This window comes from Patella vulgata, chromosome 7, assembly GCF_932274485.2.
Source record: "Patella vulgata chromosome 7, xgPatVulg1.2, whole genome shotgun sequence".
Taxonomy (NCBI): domain Eukaryota; kingdom Metazoa; phylum Mollusca; class Gastropoda; family Patellidae; genus Patella; species Patella vulgata.
In genome coordinates, this window is record NC_065885.2 from 67,040,382 (window position 1) to 67,049,696 (window position 9,315).

Here is a 9,315-nt window from a genome sequence, read left to right on the forward strand (position 1 = left end):
TAACTATTATTTCTGGATGACAAGATAAAAGGTATGCCGAGACAAACTGATTTCAACACTGGGTTAAAAACATTTTAAAGTACTTTTCGTCCATCTTGGGACTATTCATAAATATTGTGATTGTATAAAGATGAGAGAGAGAGAGAGAGAGAGAGAGAGAGAGAGAGAGAGAGATGGGATTTAACGTCCACTCAACACTAACTAGGTCATTTCGGGACTAACACATGGTTCAATTTTATTTTAATAATTCGTTTGCGCGTAGGGGTCTTTAGCAGTGGGTTGAAACCGGAGGACCCTACTTCTTGTCACGTTCAACCAGGGAATCCCCGCCAGTTGACTCAACGACAGACCGTATGATACAGAGCAGCGCGCACGTGCTAACCATTCGGCCACCCAACACCCCGTATAAAGATGGAAAGTATAGTATATTTATACATATTTACATAGTAACACTGTGGTTTTAATTGGTTATAGTTACCATTGTCTATGGTTACATAGTTTATCGATAACTAATAGAAAACATGTACACGTGTGTTTATCGGAGTGGAACATATTCCTGGTATAGATTAAACAAAATTAATGAAGTTAATGGCCAGTTGTTACTTTTTGACTATTAAGTCGAGGAACGTATTTTTTTTAATAAAATGGCTTTCCATTAATTTCCCTTTCGTGATGTCATCGGCCTTCATTTTATAAAAAGGGACAATTTGGAAATTTACTTGAAGGTGTTGTGCACATAAAGAAAGATATGTCTATTTACAAATAAAGAGTCCATTTTCAATATTACATAGTATTACCGACATAAGTCAAATGACTTTTATGCTTTAAAAACCTATGTTACATTTCCCATTTTTGAAAACAGATCTTTGCCAAAATAATTGTATTTTAAATCAGTTTCATTTACCTTAATGTATGTTATAGTAGGATAGTTGAAGTTTCATTATCAAACTTTTTCAGAATTTTAACCTCTGTCCCACATGACCAAAATTGAAGGTAAAAATGGGTATATTTTGTACGTTTTTAGTGTGCATTCAATTTCGAGACCAGATATTTGGAAAAGTATATATCCCATCGACTGAGTATCTTTTTTAAATGGATAAGAGACAAACTGTCATTCCCAGGAAAACATCCATAGAGAAGAAACAGGACAACCATGTATGGGTTCCATGACCGGCAACACGGCGATTAGGGAGCGCTATGTATAATATATGTTGATAAACTTGATGGTGAGCTTACGCGTACAACAGTTTCTGAGATACAAACCGCGGGAAAAGACGTGGGCAGTGGATAATCTGAGAATTTAATTAGGTGTCGATATTTGTGATAAATGGACAGCGATTAAAGACAACATCGTCTTGTATATGCAATGAATTCTGCTACGGCATCGCACCCGTTGCTAGGCACCGCGTCAGCCAGGCCACGTGACACAAACATGACCTCTTGTAATAGATTTTTCATAGCAGAGGGGTATTACCCCGCGAAAACAATGTTTGAGAAAGTTTGAAGCAAAATTTTGATAAATAAATTAGTTTGAATATGCTTATAGTCCACATATATCATGATATCACCCAGTTTGTACGCGGGAAACGTATCTTTAATAACCAGTTTGTACGTGGGAATGTATCTTTAATAACCAGAAGCCTTTTATGAAGGGTATTTCACGTTTCATTGGTGTCCTCTTACCAATATAAATGAACGTGTTTTCCTGTTATTTTAGCCCTTGAATACAACAACACCAATGTGGTCCTATTATACCTTAGGACTTACCTGAATCCCAATTCCCAAACAACCAATCAATCGTTGCGGGGTATGGGGGCCTCGCGCTCCCCGAGAAAATTTTGAAAATTTAACCGTTTTTCTGCTATTCTAGCCCGTGAATTAAGCAACTTCAAACTTTCCAATCCCTCCATATGCCGACCTGAATTCCAACCATCCTATCAGACTGTTGCGTCTGCATTCACTTATATTAATCGAAGCCCGATAAATGTCGCACAAAGTAGAGTGGCTTTAATCCATAGTTAATTCAGTACAAATTCGAGGTATTCAATTAAAAGAAAAGTAAAATTAGTGTTTTATTAGATTTCCGACGCTTTATTTTGACATTTGGATGAAAAAATAAGTTTTGTTTTCTTTTTAACCGTCTGCCCGAAACGTTAGATAGCCCCAAAGTTAGTCGGGCAGCTGCCCAGTACCCTCCGCCCCCACCCCCTGGCTCTGCCTATGAGCGCTGTTCTCCACCAATTTAGCATCTGCGCGCGGTCTAGTTATTATAGACGTCACTGGGTTCGCCATTTGTGTATGGTGAGTTATTTTTTTATGTCAGGTAGATTTCGGCTCACCACTAGCGTTCCGGTTCGATGAATCTGGAGAATAGTGTTTTGACACATGTTTTGCTCTATTTGTATTTGGAAATTTGTTTTTCGTTGTATGTTTCTGATGAAATTTAAAAGTACATTTTTTTTGATTTTCTTAAATAAATTTTCTTTAATATCTTTCTATTAAAGGAGCTAAATCGCTAATATTTTGGGTCTAGAAATTGACACAAATGGGTCGCAACGTATATAATAATGTAATGTGAATGTATATAACTGATTTACATTCAATCGTTACATGTTTTTACTGCAATTTCTAATCAGTTATGTTCGGCGAAATACGCCAGAAGTCTCAATCCAATGGCAATCTCTACCGTCTGGTTATTCCACTCTATACAGATAGTATTTATTGCGCATGCTCTCCAGATAAGAATATAACGTCACCGTTTGACATGACTTGTGGAATATATCTAGCCTCTTTCTACGAGTCCCTTGTTAAAAATGGCAAAATGATAAAACACCTAATTCTTTTTAACCTAATCACCTAAATAATAAACATTACAGGCGTAGGAATACGCACTATGATCAATGGCGTAACGGCTAGTTCGGTCGATGTGCAATCGGCCTTGAACTCGAAAGATAAATACTCATCCGGAAACCTCCGAAGTTTGTTGCCGAGTGCCATTTTGGCAAATCAAAATAAAGAAAACTTTTAGCCCCGATCCTTCAATCATGGCGTATATAGTCAACAAGGACACATTTTTCTGGCATTCTGACCAGAAAAATAAAGTGCCTTATTCATCAGAATGCAACACAGCCCTGCAAAGTACTGGTTTTTAACGGCAACACCTGGAGGCATTGTGTGGAATATTCAAAACAGTGGCAGACTTTGGATGGAGAAGAAAAAAACATTGCAATCACGTATCGAGATGTGTTCGAAGGTATGTTTGTATGTTATATTATTAGTTATTTTATTATTATTATTTTCTTAGTCTTAGTATTTAAATTTTTTCTAGGCTGTGAGTGTTCACGTTGGTTGTTGTTAAGAAATATATAAAGTACTTGTTCACAATACATGGTATCACGCAAACCAGTGGTGGGCAAACTTTCAAGTTTTAAAACAAAACTGAAGCCTAAACTGGTGAAGGGGAAAACATTTTTATGAAACATAACTAACAAATTACATTAGTCATTAATTACAATGTCAAGGGTTATGAAATATCATTTTCAATAAAGTAATATTAGAAATATGGAGTACAGCACATAATATTTAAAATTACATTCTTATTAGAATCATTTAAGTCAGGTTCCATGGAACTTTGTCAAATTTATATTCCGTCGGTGATTGGTCTAAAACAAAACCTGCCGTCTTGTGGGAGTATAGTTTGGAATAGCCTTTACAGAAAAATCAAAGGCAATTAGTCTAAGCCGTAAAAAGATCTGCAAAGATTATTGATCCTACAGGCGGAAATGCTATTTAAATAAGCAATTTTAGATTTTGATTTCATTTAGAGATTGCATTGCTCAAAAAAGATTCAGACGTGTGACATACAATTATGTTTTTTCTATCATATTTCCTATTTTCTTAAGGAACAAAGGAAGAAGCTTCAAAGGTGAATCAAAAAGATGTTCGTGTAAAGTTGCTGCTCTTTCCTGTACAGATCTATGTGGATGTAAAGACTGTCAAAATTCCACACCTACACCGACAGAGATGGCTATGGATGATAATGATGATCATGAGGATGAAGAAGAATGTTGAATGTAAAAACTATATACAGTGTATTGTTACAAAGATAATAATCAATACATTCTCAATAAAAAAAATAAATATATATATTTTCATTATTACATCAACATATATTTGTTTTAAAAGTATTATTATTTTTTCCTTTTCTTTAAAATGATTTTCTATCCCCAATTCTTTGTACACCTTTAACCTGGCATTTAATAAAATTAAAGCAATAAATGGGAGCATGGATTTTATCTGCAGTTGAATGCTACATTCTCACATAGTTTATAACTCTTACATCAGGGATTTTTTTTGTGTCTGTCCCTTATGATCGGCTGAAGTTTAGTGATGTTTTTTTCTCTTGATTTCTGATATTTTTAAAATCAAGTTATTCCATCGGATTATAATTTTGTTTTATTTTATAGTAAAACTAATGTTTTAAATCTGTATCATTAGTCGAGTTTAAATTTTGAACAGTTTTACAATTCAAGTAATCTTTGTTAATATTGAACCTATCATTGAACTCGCTATAACATATATTAACCATAACAAATTCATTATGCATATTTTGTACACTTTAGTCCATGAATGATTTAGTATAATTATAAAATCAAAATCAACATGTTTTATTAAATTTTAAAATGACTTTGTATATATGTTTTTACATACCTATTGTATGCTGATTCAAGCCTATAAATTCATATCTTATCAACATACTGTTTTTGTCAATTAAAGTCATTACAGTAATATTTAATGTTTAAATTTTGAACTACATGTATTAAAAATCTTAACTATTTCTTTATATATCAGACATGTGCAGCATACATATTTATTTTAGTCTATTATCGTACATTTTTTCTCAGTTGTTTGATGTTAATTATCAATGAATTAGTGTATGTGTAGTGTGTATGTGTGTGTGTGTGAGTGTATGTAATATATATATATATATATATATATATATATATATATATATATATATATCATAGTATAAAATATAAAAATAACACCGATTTGCTTCTACATGTTTCAATATATTTTCATCAGGAAGCCATTGATTCTAATAACGTTGCAAGATTACCCTCGTGACGTCACAGTAGAGGTACATTACATTGCATGAATGAATGAATAAATGAATGAATAGTGATGAATGAATAAACAAATATAATATGTACATAACACACTATTCAGTTAGCTACAGAATCTTCTTGTCTTAATTAAGGAGAGCCTTATTAAAATCCAACCAATAGCTATTACGTCAGATATAATTTAGATGATGTATTGGACTCTAATAATGGGCGGATTAATGACTTGTCTTTACAAATAAACTATTGTTTTACACCTCAACTTAGTTAGGTCTCTCTCTCTCTCTCTCTCTCTCTCTCTCTCGTAAACAATTATTGAATTTAATAAATTAATGTGATATAATATATTGTAGAAAGGTATATTAAAGGAAGATTTAGTTTTAACACAGACTCACTTACCTGATATTAAATACTGGAACACTGTTAGTGATGTATAATTTGATGTTGTTTATTGTTCACCCTGTTAAGTTCAACTGAGAGGTCTACTCTGTTCAAGGATATCTTTATATTCATGTGACCTATTATTAACAATAGGCCACGATTTAACCAACTTTAACATCTGAAATAAGAAAAAGTCTTGGCGTGCTGTCTAGAAACCGGTCAACCGCCATGGATATGTTTTTGAGAGAGAGAAAGAGAGACGTTGGGGGGGGGGGGGGTAACGTCCACTCCACACAAAGTAGGTCATCTTCGGGTCTAACTTATGGTTCATTTGTCCACGAGGTTGGACAGGCGACCCTACTCCTTGTCACGCCTCTTGACTCAATGACAGACCTTATGATGCAACGCGCACGTGTTAAACAGTAAAAAGGTTAGACCATGTAATTATTATGATTGGTAATATTGAGTCACTGATATAAAAACTTTGAAAGAGAAAGAGAAACCACTGGACCCTAATTCACGAAAACTTAAACTAACACCCTTAAAATTGATTTTAACAAAAATCAAATTTTATCTTAAACAAGTGCCTAATTTGTTCTGTGCAAGCTTTGAAATCTATTTGGAACCCTTCTTACTGCTGATATTGTTTTGATCATTCCATGAGCTTCAAACAATTCTAGGAACTCTAGACTCTACATGCAAATGACAAAAGATTGATGGTTTCAAAAATACCTTATAATTCATGTGTTCACTTACATTCAGATCAGAATTACATTTCATCAGGTTAGCAATGACAAAATCATTTTCAATTTTAATTATAGATTCAAACAAAGTTTTCAGTATACGCGTTTTTGAAAAAAAAAATCATGTCATTTTTTATAAACAATTTTCATCAAGAATACCGCTTTCTAATATGCGGCACAGTGGAACATTAATTAATTTATCTATCAAGCCCAAAGTCTGACACCCAATATGAAATAATCGAATTTTAATATTTAAAAATATGTTTTGGGTTACTCTGTTTTCTATTCAAAATCACCAAGATAATTTATTTTATTTTGGCCATATAATTTAAAATTGCGGCATTGTGGACAATACTATTAAATCGGTTACCATGAAATGGCGTTAGCGACAATTTTAAAAGCCCAAGCGACTTGAGATTAAAATAAAAACCCGTCTGTTCGTTTCCACCCCGTTTAATGGTTTTACAGATGGTCTGACTATAGGTAAATACAGCTCATAGCTAATATAAAATAAAATATAGGTAAATACAACTCATAGCTTATATATATATATATTAAAATATATTAAAAGGGTGCTTACCGTAAAAGGATATCATACATTCTAAAAGATTAAGTAGAAAATACCATTAAAGAAATTTATTTAAATGCCTACATGTTTCGCCGTTATCTATTATTGCCTTGAATACCTAACGGCGAAACATTTAGGCATTTGAATAAAATTTCTTTAATGGTATTTTCTACTTAATCTTTTAGAATATATATATATAAATAATAAAATAAAGGTAATGCAGCTTATAGCTAATATATAGGTAAATACAGCTCATAGCTAATATATATATATATGATAAAATATTGGTAAATACAACTCATAGCTTATATATCATAATAAAATATACATACATACATACATACATACATACATACATATATACATACATACATACATACATACATACATACATACATACATACATACATACATATATACATACATATATACATACATACATACATACATACATACATACATACATACATACATACATACATACATACATACATACATACATACATACATATATACATACATATATACATACATACATACATACATACATACATACATACATACATACATACATACATACATACATACATACATACATACATACATACATACATACATACATACATACATACATACATACATACATACATACATACATACATACATACATACATACATACATACATACATACATACATACATACATACATACATACATACATACATACATACATACATACATACATACATACATACATACATACATACATACATACATACATACATACATACATACATACATACATACATACATACATACATACATACATACATACATACATACATACATACATACATACATACATACATACATACATACATACATACATACATACATACATACATACATACATACATACATACATACATACATACATACATACATACATACATACATACATACATACATACATACATACATACATACATACATACATACATACATACATACATACATACATACATACATACATACATACATACATACATACATACATACATACATACATACATACATACATACATACATACATACATACATACATACATACATACATACATACATATATACATACATATATACATACATACATACATACATACATACATATATACATACATACATATATACATACATACATACATACATACATACATATATATATGACTTGCAATGGTTCTCATCAAGATTTGTATTTAGAAATTTGTTGTTCCTGATATTATGACAAATGTCTGGTAAAACAAATATTGATTTTATGATACAAATGTTAATTTTAGTGTACACATGTCGAAATACGACAACAAAATGAAGAAATATCCTACTATTTAATACCGTCACAGTCAATGATTCAAGGCAACAATTCATTGGACTGTAAATATGTCAACTAACCATTTTACTCTCTACACGACTCTATAGAAATACACACCTAGCGTTACAGTGGTATAAAAATTATACAAAAGTAATGAAGATTTAATATACCATGACGGATTCAAACTTGGGATAGTATCTTAGCGATAAATAAAACATGGTGTCCTTTATATTTAATTCAACAAGGTAGCATATGAGAGAGAAAGAGAGGGGTGGGGTGGAGGGGGGGGGGGGTAACGTCCACTCCACACAAAGTAGGTTATCTTCGGGTCTAACATATGGTTCAGTTGTATTTATAATTCACCTGCTCGAAGGGGTCTTTATCCGTGCGGTGGAAACCGGAGGACCCGGAGAAAACCCACGAGGTTGGACAGGCGACCCTACATTCCTTGTCACGCCTCTTGACTCAATGACAGACCTTATGATGCAACGCGCACGTGTTAAACAGTGAAAAGGTTAGACCATGTAATTATTATGATTGGTAATATTGAGTCACTGATATAAAAACTTTGAAAGAGAAAGAGAAACCACTGGGCCCTAATTCACGAAAACTTTAACTAACACCCTTAAAATTGATTTTAACATCAATCAAATTTTATCTTAAACATTTTGCTGGTTACGAATGCCTAATTTATTCTTCGCTCGGTGCAAGCTTTGGAATCTATTTGGAACCTTTCTTACTGATGATATTATGGATTAGCAATACAAAGCATGGGGTAAACGGTGTGGTCCTAAAAACAAAGGTAACAAGAAGGGGTAAACGTGGTGGTTCTAGAAACAAAGAACCCCAAAAAAGTAGTCATTGAAGTGTTCTTTAGAAAGTCTGCAATAAATAAAACCCTTGCCAGCAACGTTTCAACAATTAACCATAAAGATTGGATCTATATTCATCCAAAAATAGCATTATGGAACGCTCGTTCGGTCAGAAACAAAACTCTTGAAATTACTGAATATATATTGGAAAATAGTCGTGATATTATTGTCCTGACTGAAACATGATTATACGAAACAGGCGATGAATCAAACATTGCAGAACCCGTCCCTCCAGGGTATACACTTTTAGACATGAAC